The following is a 15,226-nucleotide window of genomic DNA, read 5'->3' as shown; positions in this document are numbered from 1 at the left end:
TGTCTTTATTTCTCTAGGCTGGACCTCATGAGATCATCATTGGCATGAAAGGCTCCCCTTCCCCCCCACCCGAAAAAAAGAACTTGGTCTGGTACTACTATAGTTTGGACATCTGGAATGTCAGCACACAGTGCACTACTTTCTCCAAAGTATCTTTATTCCTCTTTCCAAAAATAGGCATCCTCGCCAGTTTTAGTCACCCGCAACTGGAAAATGTACTGCTCAGAGCAAAATGAAAAGCATTTTTGTTTCCTTATACTTCAGAAAGCGTAATACGATTTCTGCAGGAGGAAATTAAGGAAATGGTGTTTGACACACCGTAGCTATGGATTAACTGCGCCTATCCTTTCAACATGACTGGCAATTGTTTTGCGGTTATGACTGGAACAAGTTTCAGGAATTGGCGGGGCTCTAAAAGACATGGGGGGGAGAGAATACAACTCTCTCAAATAGTTACTAAATGTCTTAATAGCAGAAAAGGATCAGAAGCCAGTCAAAGCCCAGTAGAGTCAAATGACACACTGCTTGCAATCATTTGGAAAACATGAACAAAACTTCTTGGTTTTGTTACACCCAGCTAAAGTAACAGTCTTCATTGTGTGCTAATCTGGAGCCAAACCAAGCCACTTCTAAGTAAATAATGCTTGGTAGATGCAAAAAGAGAGAGGGAGGAGGAGGAGGAGACTACCAATTTCTTTATTTAGACAACCAAAACTATTTATTTCACTGATGAAATCACATAATAACATCTGTGCTTTAAACAGCCCTTTAAAACAAAGCCCACAAGATACAGAAGTGTGCCAATAGGTCAAGAATAATAAAAGCCATGCATATGGATTCAATGTGGTAGATTTATTCAGCTTCAGTTAATGGTTTCTATAGAGATTGATGTCAATCTCTCTGGCCTTTCTTGTGTCAACAGTCAGTTACAACAGAGAAGATCATGGCTTTTGCCTTTGATTAGAAGAATCATCTTTCTGCAGTTTACTGAAGGTCACAGCATTTGCAACAAGTTCTCTCTTATTACAAAATCCTGCGTGTAATGTATACACTATGGAGCATACTGAAAAGAATTTATTTTATAAACATGGGTCAAAAAGGTTATTAAAGCTGCAGTGAATTACAGTTCTCTCTCTAGCTTTGGGTGTCTTATGTACAGCACTCTGAAAAACTATGGAAACCTTCAAATGTGACTAATTAAGCTGTCAAAAAGTAACCATGTCACACTACCACAATTTGTTGATAGTACTGCCAACTTTCAGTATGACATGACAGGACAGGGAATCATGTCTCTAATGCCCATTAAAGTTAATTAATAAAGAAAATTCTCCACATTTTAGCCATGAAATATTACACATGGGTGGGTTTCTTCTCCCTTCCACCCCCCAATCCCCTAAATTCTTTGCAATAGAGACAGGTTTGGCAAAGGGGCAAACAAAAAAAAAGCCAGCACACTATAAAAATATGGGTTATAATCAGATTCTTAAAAATCACACAGGTTATAGAAACTTTCTATAAATACATGAAATATTAAGTTTATAGAGATTCCCTTAGGGTGGCAGTCACAATGAATTAAGTTATTGATGTTCTCATGATAGCAGACTCTATTCTTATCAACCTGGCATCTCAACACAAGAAAATCAGCCACAACACAACTTGAAACAGAAACATTGTGATTTTGCAAAGGGTGGCAATGCAACAATTTGTCATTCTTATCTTTAAGGGTGGTAGGATAGGATAGGGGTGGGAAATTGAATACAGGAGGTCTAACTAAGAGGCTCAACAGATGGCCCCTAAGGGGCTCCGATCTGGCCTTTCCATGGCACAAAACGAAGCCACAAAAAGCAGCTCCTTTTTGTGCCTTGGAAAGGGCGCCTTAGCTGCTTTTCAACGCTCCTTTGGCACAACATATTTAAGAGATTCCACCTCAACATTAGGAGGAACTTCCTGACAGTAAGGGCTGTTCGACAGTGGAACAAACTCCCTTGGAGTGTAGTAGAATCTCCTTCCTTGGAGGCGTTTAAGCAGAGGCTGGATGGCCATCTGTCGGGGATGCTTTGATTTAGATTTCCTGCATGGCAGAGCATTGGACTAGATGGCCCTTCAAGTCTCTTCCAACTCTATTATTATATGATTCTATGATTCTATTAAACTCTGTGCCAACAGAGCATCACAATGCCCCCCTCGGTGTGGTTGGGCGCACAGTGTGACACCGGTGTGGGGGCAGCCAGTGTGCGTACACTACACCCCCACACCACCCCCACACCTGCATATAATGCCAGTCTGTAGAGGCTATAAATAGACATGCACCAAAACAAAAATAGACAGGTAAATGCACCATGTACTGCCAGACTTGCTTTCTAATGTTTGGACCATTTTCTTAACAATTACTTTTTATGTGTGCTTCCAGCAATGATCCAGTGTGCAAACAGCACAACTGCTTATTGACCAAAGTATCATCCAAGTTGGGTTGATTTCACTGCTGTTTTGTAAGCCACATCACTGTTCTATCTACACATGTACACACCACATATGTGTACATGCATGGGAATCACACATATAGGATTCTTTGTGTTTAAAACAGACCTGCACAACTTGGTAGTAGGTAGGGACCAAAATTAAAATAGGTTAAACTTCTTTGGGCTGCAGATAGGTTTTAATTAAATATTAGTTAATTATTAATATTAATTCATATTAATTCAATTCTCTTCCTTCTCTGCCTGGCCCTCTCCTCAGGAGAAAGCCAAGTGGTGGAAGAGCTTTGTCTGTCCTTCTCCTCCATCTGAACTTCTCTTTGGAAAAAGGCCAAGCAGCGGAGGAGCCTTGAAGGGTGAGCATTTGTCTCTCTTTCATAGGCCTTAGGGTCTCCATAAGTCGGAAAAAATTTGAAGGCACATAACAGTGGTAACAACAAATATTCCTGCCATTCTTTCAGTCTGGGATTCGAGGCAGTATACAATGTTTTTTAAAAAGCAATATAATGAAAAAATAATGATTTTAAAACTCTTTGTACAAAAGTGAGAATATAATTACACTAAACTTCAACTTAAAAAACGAGTTAAATACAGCATTAAAAAGACATTTTAAAATAATGAAATAAATATATATCACCTCCTTCCCATTAAAAACTTTCTGTCACAACATACTAAAAACCCAGATGTCTCCTTAAATAAATAATAAAAATTCTCTATCAGCTGAATGTCAACAGGGAGTAGGCCAACCTATAACTTGGGAGAAGCCACTGGGAAGGCTCTTACTCACGTCCTCACCAAATGTGCCTGGGGTAATGGTGGGCAACAGAAAGCCTTCCTCCACAGTTCATAGAGCACAGGCAGGCTTATTTTGAGTAGTACTGTTTTCCAGTCTGCTCCAAGCCATATAGGGCTTTAGAGGTCAGCCAAAACTTTGGATTCACCCTTGACATCCTCTTGTTGAGCAAGAAGGTCTGAAGAGGGATTGTAAGTGCATACTACTGGGCATGGTTATAGTTTCTCCCCCACAGCTAGCAATCCTGGACACTATCCTTTTTTGAAAGGAAAGATTCTGACCTTCATTTACATGGAATGGCCACCTCTCATGTTCACAGTTTCTGAAATCAGTGAAACTGGCCACTTTTGAAGCATGAAATTCTAGCACTGACTTTGATTCTGAAGCAAACCTAGATATGGGTAAGATGAACAGCCCCGGGCAGATCTGCCTAATCACTGAATTTAAAGGAATGATGGTTCATCAATATGCCCCTTCCTTCCAAGATGATTTAGAAGTAAAATAACTACCTTGTTCTTTCTGTATGTATGATTTTAGAAGGAGTCAGTGTTTTGCTCTCTTATTCTGTCATCACCTCAGTCTCCTAATCCACAGGCATCTGCATAGAGCACAATAATTTCTAACATCTATGAATGCTCTTATACAGTGCTGATTTTGGTGCTGGATGGTAGGTGAAAGAGGAAGAATAAAATCATCATCATCATACCACTGTAGCAAATGTGGGGTTATGATGATGATTTTATTCTTCCTCTTTCACCTACAATCTAGCATCAAAAGCAGCTCTGTAGCAGAACATTCACAGATGTTAGAAATTATTGTGCTCTATGCAGATCCCTGTGGATTAGGAGACTGAGTTGATGACAGAACAGGATGGCTTACAAGAATTAAAACAGACAAACCTAAAGTTAAAAATATAATTGAACTATCAACAGAATTAAAAGCAGATGAAAGTATAACCATTACAAAGGAAAACAGCAACTATAGATAATACTACTCAATATGAAAGGTCCTTTCCCCTAAGCCATAAACCCTCAAAGTCTCCATCAACCTACAGAAGGTTGGTTGGACCCTAAAGCAAAGTACCACAAGGACCCTGAAGCAAAATAAGGAAGGTGCCAGTCTAACTCCCCTAGGAAGGGAGTTCCAGAGTTTAGATGCAAACACCAAGAAGGCCCTATCCCCGTAATGCTTCTCCCCGACCATTTGGGCTGGGGAGGAGATTTTGCTGGCCTCTCATTAGAGACCAGCATGTTAAAGGAAAACAGCATGCTCTGCTGGCTGTTGGGAGAGGAGGGGGCGGGGTTTAGCTTGCTTGGGGCTTCCCTGCCCAAACTCCTCTCACTTGGCTTCAAACGCTGGAGCAGGAAGGAGGCCTGAGATGCCTGTTCCTGCCCAGCACTCCTGTGGCCGGCCTTGGAGAAGAGGGGCCTGAAAGCCGGCTTGATTCAGGATAAGCCAGTAGGAAGCCAGCTGGCCTGACTGTGGGAAGCCCTTGGCAGGACAAGAGATCTCTGGAGGCTAAGTGATGGGGCTGGGAAGGGGGCTTGGGTCCTTCTTCACAGCAGCCCTCAGTTGGGCTTCTGGGGGAGGAAGAGAATATCCCCTTCCAGTTCTGTGCCTGCTGCCTTCCTCCACTGTTAATAGTTTCAGTAGCAGCCATTTGGTTGGAGGCTTGGCAGCCATTTTGCATTGGCAGCCATTTTATATAGCTGCCTTGCAGCCTTGTGGGAAGAAGGCCTGGGGCTCAGTGAGGAGGGTCCTTCCACTGCAGAGGGCCCCAACTTTACATAACAATCCTCAATCAGACCTATTCCACTGATACCTTAAAGGACTCAGATCCTGTCTGATGTTGGGAGCTAAGCAGTGTCTGCCCTGGTTAGTATTTGGGTGGGAGACCACCAGTGAATACCAAATGCTGCAGGCTATATTTCAGAGGAAAGAAGTGGCAATGCCACCTCTGAGTCTTATTTTAGGCTAAAACTGTTCATGCTAAGCTGGGTTTGCCCAGATGGTTTTTGTAGGGGAGTGTGCCCATAAACACAAGAGCAGCTGGTGTTTCATTCACTGCTGGCTGCCTCCCTTGCTGCTGAGAAGTGTGGCAGCCATTTTCTATTGGCAGCCATTTTCTATAGCTGCATTTGCAGCCTTCTTCTGGGGAGGCCTGTGGCTCAGGGAGGGTGCTATGCATCTCCAGGGGCCCTAGCTTGGCATAACAATCTCTAATCAGTCATTTGGGAATAAAGGTTTTCATGCTAAGCTGGTGTTTAATTCATTCTATAACAGCATTCAGTGCTGGCTGCCCTCCCTTGCTGATTTGGTTGAGGCTCAGTAGCCATTTTGTATTGGCAGCCAGTTTATATAACTGCATTCCCAGACTTGTTTGGGGAGGTCTCTGGCTCAGTTGCGGGTGTCAAACAACTATAGAGGGCCCCAGATTGCCATAACAATCTGTAATCAGTCATTTTGGAATAAAATTTTCATGCTAAGCCAGGTTGGCCTGGACATTTTTTGGGAGGGAGTCTGCCAATAAATGCAAGGGCAGCTGGTGCTTAATTCCCTTTATAACAGCATTCTGTGCTGGCTACCCCCCCTTTACTATCAGTGTGGCAGCCATTTATTATTATTATTATTATTATTATTATTATTATTATTATTATTGTTTCCCCCAGCCATTTATTATTGTTACATTGTCAGCCTTATTGAGAGGATGTCTGTGCTTCTACAAGGGGTGTCATACAATTTCAGGGGACCCCAGTTCCACATGTCAAGTGTTAATCAGCCATTTTCAAATTAATTTTTATGCTAAGCTGGGTCCAGTATGGATGATATTTGGAGGGGAGTCCACCGTTAAATACAAGGATGGCTGGTGACACAAACATATACATTCATTAATGTTGGGATGGATGATATATTATGCAATTCAAGTTTGTTCTGTTCAGTATGGCCTTTGTTTTTTGGAGCACATCCTTATAATAGGAACTATCATTTACTCAGTTAAAGTAATTGCTAACAGCTCCAAAGAAAGGAATAGAGGGAGAAGGGCCCTGCGCCCAAAGAGGAGGATAGTGATAAAGATATTCATTGGGATTCAGTGCTATCCAGGTTGCAGGCTTTGGAATCTGAGAGGGTGGAATATGTTCCAAATGCATCTTCTGGGCATATGTCAGCTGTGATGTTGGAACAAAAGAGATTATTTAACAAAGTTTGCTCTCGTCTTACTCCCCTTGAGCAGTTACAAGCCCAAGATGAGGGTTCTTCGCAGTCAATGTGTCAGGAGGCTTCCAGAGGGTGAGCGAACTACAGTGGATGGTAATGTTTCAGACATTTCACCAGGTGAGGAACTTGAGCAACAGTTTCTTTCATCACTGGTCACTTGACCACGGGGTCCAGGCCAGTTGCAGGCTGTATCACAGCCTAACCCGATACCTGGGACTTCCATGGCTACAGGGGTGCCATCTTCCCCTTCTGCTAGGCCTACACAAGGTGAGCGCTTGCATAGTGGACATCTGGTCCAGAAAACGCCTGTTTTGTCTTCCTTTCATGGTTCAGGACCAACAAGCCAACAACAAAAACTGTTATGCTGGGAGTTTGGCTCACAGGGTGTCTGTAACCGAAAGCCCTGTAGGTTTAAGCATGAATGCTCATTGTGTGGAGGGAATGAATCCTTTAATAACTGCACCCTGATAAGGGGACAAATGGGACATAAGGACCAAGATACGAGAAAGGTAGGTGGCCCTGCCACCCCTGCTACAAAAGGGACCTAGCTCATTAGATGCTGATACCTTCTCTATCTGGCTGAAACGTTATCCCATCAGAGAGGCTGCATTGTTCTTGTTAAAAGGTTTTACTTATGGTTTGAAGATCCCCTTTTTGTGATATTTCGTCCCCCTTTTTGGCTCCTAACTTAAAATTAGTTAGGCAAATGGGAGACCTGGTATATAAATGATAATCAAGGAAGTTTCCGAAGATAGGTTGATTGGACTCTTCCAGGAACCTCCTGTTCCAGACCTGTGGGTCTCTCCATTGGGATAGTCCCTAAGAAGACACTGGGGAAATTCCAGCTTTGACATCATCTTTCTTTTACCAAGAGAGACTGTGTTAAGGATGCCATTCCACACCAATTGGCTACTGTTAAATATATCTCTTTGGCACTTCCATGAGGGAAGTCAACAAATACGGATTGAAAGCAGAGTTGGCAAAATGTGATATTCAGCTTTTCTCCTGTTGCCAGTTCACCCAGGCAAATTTGATTGGTTAGGTTTTAGTTTTGGTGGTACATTTTATATGGATCTGACACTTCCTATGGGGTGCTGAACGTCTTGTTCAAATTTTCAAATGTTTAGCACATTTTTGAAATGGGTGTTTAAGACCAAATTGGGCTTAAAAGGGGTTATACATTATTTAGATGATTTCCTGTTCACGGGGGCATTTAGCTCTGGACAGTGTCTCCAATTACTACAGTGTTTTGAAACATTAGCTGGAGAGTTGGGGGTTCCTTTCTCACCAAAGTAAGACAGAGGGCCATGCCAATAGCTTACCTTCCTAGGTAAAATTATAGATATGGTTAACCAATGCTGGTAGAGGGTCAACTGCTTTGCTTCCCTTAGAAAGGCAACACTAAGGGAATTTCAAGAGCTCATTGGCCACTTTAATTTCAACTTTAGGGTTGTGGCCCCAGGTAGGGCCTTCTTAAGATGTCTCTGTGATGCCTTTGGTGGGATTTCACACCCTTACCATAGGACAAGGTTGATGCAAACTATCCACCATTTGATCTATTCTTAGATAAGTTCAGTGGTATAACCATTTGGAGAGAGGTTAAGAAGCTAGATGCCCAGCTACATATTTTCTGATAATACAAGTTCAGTAGGCTTTCTAGTCCACTTTTTGAAAAGATGGTATGCCCACAGGTGGCCTGTGCAATAATTAGAATCAGATATTACTTTAGACTTAACATTCTTGCAATTGTTCCCCATTTTAGTTGTACATTTATGGACAAGCGAGTTGGCCAACTCTGGTGTGACAACATGGTGTTTGTACAAGTAGTGAGTTCACTGACCTCTAGATCACATAAAGTCATGAGATTAAAATGTGCATTCACATTGCATTGCTTGTCGCATAACATTCTCTTCGCAGCCTCCCTGGAATTGATAATGAGATTCCTGATTCTATTTCTTGTATGCAGATGGAGCGATTCAGGCAACTAGCTCCAGAGGTGGCAGATTCTCTACACCAGAGGTGGCAGATTCTCTACACCTGATGCTAACGGACATATGGAATATTGGCAGGGAAAATTAGTTCTGGCTTTGGGATTGTCATTGACGCCTGCATCAAAGAAAACCTGTGTTGGGGTGGCCAATGAATTTATGACAGTCCAAAGATGCTCAGGGTTGGCTGACCGGTACCCTGTGTCTGTTATACATTTCTTACAGTTTTGTGTGTCCTTACATGATAAAGGATTAACAGTTTTGTCTAGACAGAACAGGCTTTCGGCTATAACCTTTTGGCTACAGCCATGGTACTTCAAGTGATTTTAGGATACATAAGCTACTGGAATGACGGTACAGGGAAGCTATAATAACTAATTACCCACATAAGCTTCTGTCACCCAATATTTTAAAGGGTCTCAGTGTTATTTGGCCATCTCTATCCACTTCCTCTTATAAGGCAATGCTTTTCCATGCAGCCGCACTAAATGCCTTTTTTGGCATGCTGAGGATAAGCGAGCTAGTGGTAGCTTCAAGACAAGATTTCTCCAATAAGGCCCTGTTATTTCAAGATGTTACTCTATCCGAGCAGTCTATTTTCCTTTTTATCTATTCCTCCAAATCAGACCAGGCAAAAAATGACAAGGTGCTGCAACTATTATCATTCAGTGATAAATAGCTCTGTCCTGTTAGAGCTTTAGACAAATTCCTACAAGTTAAAGGACATACCTCTGGCCCTTTGTTATGCTATTTGGATGGGCTACCAATCACCAGGTTCCAGTTTTGTTCAGTTCCAGCAAGAATATTAAATTGTTTATGCCTTAACGGAGTTGTATTTGCCACATACTCCTTTTGTATAGGGGCTGCATCTACAGTGGCTGCCTTGGGCGTACATCAACGAGATATGCAGAGGATCGGTCGATGGAATCTCAGGTCTATGGGTCATGTTTGCGACCTCTGACTTATTGATGGTGTTTTTGTATGATCTGTTTCAGATGCAGTACACCCTGTGATGAGACACCATGTGTGGATCTGCGGACACATCATGGTGTTCTGTGTGGTCCGCCAAGCCAGGAGGTGCCATTTTGGAAGCCAGCTGGGGCTATCAGATAAGGCCATTGTTGAATGGAAAGAAAAACGTGTCCTGTGGTGGCACGGGCTACTGTCTTTGGCGAAGGCCAGTTTCTGCTCCCTCTTGTTTTGGAGATACATTTGGGAGGCAATGATTTGGTTTTGTTCAATGGCAGGGCCCTTCTTTGTCAAGCCATTCATGACATGCGGTGCATTCACGAGAGATGGCATTTTGTTATGCTGTTAGAGTCGGCAAAGCTGCCACACCGAGTTTGGGGCGGTGGAGGTGATCCACGCCTTTACAATAGGGCCTGTAAAAGGGCCAACAATAAGATCTGCAAGGCTATGAATGGAGGACTGGGTTTCTACCTGGTTCACGATGATATCATGTTGCTTAAGCCTGAGCTCTACTGAGCGGATGGCATCCACGTTTTTGAAGTGGGGAACCAGCTCTTTCTTCGAGATCTGCAAGCAGGGGTTTTGGCTGTTTGGCCAGCCTTGTGGGGGATAGGGGCTAAGCCGACGCTTGCCCCTTATCTGTGGCATAGGCGGGGGGAGATAGATGTTTCGGTGAACACCTCGGCACCCTCCTAAAGGGTGAAGCTAGGTCTCTGGAAATCACGTTTAGGTCTTGCGAGTAAACGTGAAGGGAAAGAGACTTGCCTTGGGGCTGGCTTGAGATTTAAATCCTCACTTAAGTCTGGCGAGTTAAGTGGGGGAGTCTTGGGTTGGCCTTCCGGATGCCGGCCGGGGAGCAACCCAAAGTATGGATTGCCCTTGGGGCACAGGTGTTTTCGCCCTTTGGAAGCTGGGGAATTGGTCTTGGAGCAGACCATCTGCCAGCTGTTCCTACACAAGGTTCTCCCCCCTGGTTTTTTGCAGTTCTCGAAGAAATAAGTTTAAATAAGTTGAGTTAAATAAAGTTGCCCATTTTATAATCCAGTTCTCTGTGTCTGGTCTCATTATTAATGAGTTGGTCAGCAATGCTTCTCCCCGACCATTTGGGCTGGGGAGGAGATTTTGCTGGCCTCTCATTAGAGACCAGCATGTTAAAGGAAAACAGCATGCTCTGCTGGCTGTTGGGAGAGGAGGGGGCGGGGTTTAGCTTGCTTGGGGCTTCCCTGCCCAAACTCCTCTCACTTGGCTTCAAACGCTGGCCCACCCTCCCACCTCAACATCAGTGTGAAAATTAATTCTGGTCGCCTCGGGGCCGGGTAGGAATTTTCTCCCCTTTCCAAGGGTTTTTTCGCCTACCCCACACTGTTGGTTGAGGACTTTGACAATTGGCATGGGTGTGGTCATAAATAGGTTCCACGCATAGGCGGGGGGAGATAGATGTTTCGGTGAACACCTCGGCACCCTCCTAAAGGGTGAAGCTAGGTCTCTGGAAATCACGTTTAGGTCTTGCGAGTAAACGTGAAGGGAAAGAGACTTGCCTTGGGGCTGGCTTGAGATTTAAATCCTCACTTAAGTCTGGCGAGTTAAGTGGGGGAGTCTTGGGTTGGCCTTCCGGATGCCGGCCGGGGAGCAACCCAAAGTATGGATTGCCCTTGGGGCACAGGTGTTTTCGCCCTTTGGAAGCTGGGGAATTGGTCTTGGAGCAGACCATCTGCCAGCTGTTCCTACACAAGGTTCTCCCCCCTGGTTTTTTGCAGTTCTCGAAGAAATAAGTTTAAATAAGTTGAGTTAAATAAAGTTGCCCATTTTATAATCCAGTTCTCTGTGTCTGGTCTCATTATTAATGAGTTGGTCAGCAATGGTGAACCTATGGCACATGTGCCACGGGTGGCATGTAACCCCATTTCACCCAGCATGGATCAAGGAGGAGGAGGAACAGGCATGTGTGTGCCTATTGCTCCTCCTCACTGCTGTTTCCCAGCCTTCAGCTGTCTAAAAGGGAAAGGAGACAGTTACAAAATACTGTGCTTTAGGGGTATAATAAAGGAAGGACAGATTTGCTCCCCCCCACCCTACAAAGAAGACTATCTACTGTACACATATGCAACTACTCAGTATAGAAGGGAAATTCAAATAACCTCATTACAGATTAAAAGTAAATGACTGAGCCAGCATTCTTTCTCATCTGGAGGTTCGTTCATATACAGAACCCTTCACACACATTAAATAAATGGTAAATGGTGGACATGGTGAATGGTACCTATGGCCAACAGGTATGACAATAATGTTGTTAGTTCGTGCATGCTTCATTTGAAACTTCTTCCATCCCCAAGTAATCAAAGTATAAGAAGTTTAGAAGGAAAAGCATCTCCTATTATGAATGTGAATTCAGCCTCATGTTCATACAGCACTGGTACACCTGTGGGGAGAGGCCATCTTTGCTGGTTGTCTCTGGAATGGAGGTCAGCAAAGAGGAGGAAGAAATACATCATGGCATGTCTGTGCCAGGACATGGATGCAAAGGGCAAAGCCAGAGGGCTTACAAGTCCATTACTTCCCCTTTTATTCCTAAAGAGTCATCCCATTCATCCTCTCTCTAGTTCAGTGCAAGTTGTTATTAATCATGTCTGGGTCAGGTAGGAAAGTCCCCTTTTATTCAAGGTGTTTTGCCTACCCTGCAATGAAGCTGGAGAAAAGGGGAATATTGGCATGGGTGCCAATTAATAAGACAGTGATGTAGAATAGGTAATAAGGAGAGAAAGGTTAAGAAGTAAAATGAGCAGCCGTAGTCACTGATAAGGTGAAAGGGATGTTTCAAGCATTTTTTCCTTTTGGATGCAGGTGGTGAGAAAAGGAAGTACCCTTGAGTTCTTCAGGAAGGCATTCCAAAAGTTAAATTCAATTGAATAGCAATCTAGTCATTTGGATTGTTCCTAGGACTCAGATGCATTATACCCAGATGAATGAAGAGGAGGTTGGAAAGGGATCCCTGCTTCAGCAGATTCCTCAATAAGTAGTCATCCCTCTCTCCAACTCGCAGTTCACAATATCTTTGCGAGTTCACCATTTGCTGATTTGAGCTTCTGCAGATGGCAAGCCCCTTTGTTTTTAATGGAGGCATGTGCACATGTCTGCACCAGCCAAAGGAAACAATGGGACTTGGGGTCTCATGCTTTGTGTTATCCATCCCCTGTGAATATGGACAACTGTAGTTAAAATAAAATGGCCCCATTTAAGCTCGTGCCTCAATTCTAGTCTCCTTACAGGTGATTGCTCAGATTTACTGCACCCACTTTGTGAGGCAAGATAAATGAAGTTGAGGAGAAGGTCATTACAGAACCATGAGAGGACAGGAGCATGGGATCAGGATGAAGAAACAATCAGGAGGACTGAGGTTCCAATCCAAATAACCAATGATAAGGGGAGATCTCCTGACAGAAAGACAAGCTGCAGGGGAGGGAAATACTTTGGGCACACAGGTTAGCATTATAAGAATGATAATGGGATTTCAAACTTGAGTTTCCATGCTCCTTCTAGTTCCTCTGAGGCAACCATGAGGTGGAGATTAGAAATATTTACTTTCTGGTTCTCATTGCAGCTTACTTTTGTAACACAAAATAACATACTATAATAATTTTAAACAATGGTTTATAAATAAAGTAGAATAATAAATCATGGTTTGGATTGTTTCAGTATAGAATGGTTCAAACTGAGGGTAAGAACGGTGATCTGGCAGATGTTGTCTGATTGCAATTCCCAGAATTCTTCACCATAGGCTGTGATGGCTAGAACAGTTGGCTAGGCCAGTAAACTAAAAGCACCTGGAAGGCTGCATAATTCCCACCATTGATTTATACTAAACAGAGTTTTCCCTGTTCAGATGTTTCCATGACTGAATACTGGTGCACCTATAATTCTAAAAGTGGTAGGCAAGGGCTGGAATGAAGAGACAAAGTATGAGGAGCTAAATTATTCTTTATACAGATGCTGAGGACTACAAATTTACAGTCATATGCAAAGACAAAGTGAGGACCGATGCAGTACATACCAAGCATGTATCCTCCACACTGTCCTTTCCTTCATCTATACACAGTAATCCAGATGTGAAATGCAAAAAACCCATTCAAATCTTGCAGAAAAGAAATATCAGCCAAGTGATTCACACTGAGCTATTAGCATACCACTGAAAAAAGAACAACCTGAGAAGTATGTTCAGTATGGGATCTTTCTGGGCTTTCTTACCCTGCTCTCATCTATATGACCTCAACCTCCCACTCATCATTCCATCATAAAAGTACAGCACACTCAAGTACAATAATGAATGGAATTCTCAGATTATTATTTTAGAGGCTTAATGGAGTCTCACTGTTTTTAATGGACTTACACAAAGAGCTTTTGTTAGATATTTTGCGATTCATACAAACAGGCTTGGAAAGAGTTGATGTTTGTTTTTTGTAATTAGCTGCAGACATATGTCAATTTATTTCTATAGACTTTTTCAGTCACTAGTTAAATAGATGCACTAGCAAGATCTCTTTTAAAACACTCCACTCAGTTTTTATCCTCAAAATGAAGTGGTTTTAAATGCAGAAAGAACAAAACAAACATATGCTTAACACTACTTTCTTCTTACAGCTTACATGTCCAATTTGCTGCCTAAGGGGAAGGAAATTCATACTTTATTTGCATTGTTCCTGTAATTAATTGGACAAACCCTACAATATACTATGAGTTTCATAGAGAAAAAATAATATAAAAGTTTGGGGGGAAAAACTTCTGTGACATCTAACAGAAGAACTACTGCCATTTGATGCATTACTGTTCCTCTGACAGGACATACAATTTCAGATCAGAATGTCAGTCTAAGGGTGTATCATCAAAACAAAGCAGTTTGACAGCACATTTGATTAGGCTGGGTATTGCCTGCCTAACACATGGGCTGCCTTGGCACAGGGGCACTGCTGAGTCCTGCCGAGCCTGGAGACGAAAAGGTTAAAAGGTGATATGACAGCCCTGTATAAGTATTTGAAAGTGTGTCATGTTGAGGATGCAGCAAGCTTCTTTTCTGCTACTCCAGAGAACAGGACCCAGAACAATGGATGCAAGCTACAGGAAAAGTGATTCCACTTCAACATTAGGAAGAACTTCTTGACAGAAAGAGCTGTTCAACAGTGGAAGATGCTTCCTCAGAGACTGATGGAATCTCCTTCTTTGGAGGTTTTTAAACAGTAGTTGGATGGCCATCTGTTGGGTGTGCTTTGATTGTGAGCTTCTGCATAGCACAATAGGGTTGTGCTGGATGGCCCTTGAGGTCTCTTCCAACTCTAGGATTTGATGATTCCCTACTTTAGCTGCCATGACTCAATGCTACAGAATTCTTGAATTTGTAGTTTTGAAAGAAATTTAGCCTTCCTTGTAAGAGAGTTCTTGTGCTCCACCAAACTATAAATCCCAAATTTCCATGAAAATTAAAATGGTGTCAAACTACTGCAGTATGACAGCAGCCTAAGTCATCTTTGACAAGAGGGGATTTATCACAGCAGAAAAACAAACTCTTTCTTTCTTCCATCCCCTATCCCTTTTTGCCAAAATATCAATTGTCTATAAGAAAGACACCAACTTTCTCAAAAATGTTTAGACCTATACCCAAAATCCTGCTTATGAACATCACTAACATGATTTCACACACACACTCACACACACACACACACACACCCCACTATCCAAAAATTGGTTTTGGAGGTTTTTCATGCCTCCCAGAGCCAGCACTGTAGGGGTTGCAAAAA

General features: G+C 42.8%; 1 protein-coding gene across 11 annotated transcripts in view; it reads right to left on the bottom strand.

Annotated features, from left to right (window-relative positions):
- Positions 1-15,226, bottom strand: part of SOX6 (SRY-box transcription factor 6) — a 582,676-nt gene that overhangs the window by 369,515 nt on the left and 197,935 nt on the right. The gene's annotated exons all lie outside the window — the stretch shown is intronic.

The sequence above is a fragment of the Sceloporus occidentalis genome, unplaced genomic scaffold, assembly GCF_023333645.1.
Source record: "Sceloporus occidentalis isolate IW3139 unplaced genomic scaffold, rSceOcc1.0.p SCAF_4, whole genome shotgun sequence".
Taxonomy (NCBI): domain Eukaryota; kingdom Metazoa; phylum Chordata; class Lepidosauria; order Squamata; family Phrynosomatidae; genus Sceloporus; species Sceloporus occidentalis.
Note: the sequence above shows the minus strand (reverse complement) of the source record. Positions and strands in the feature narration are given on the sequence as shown.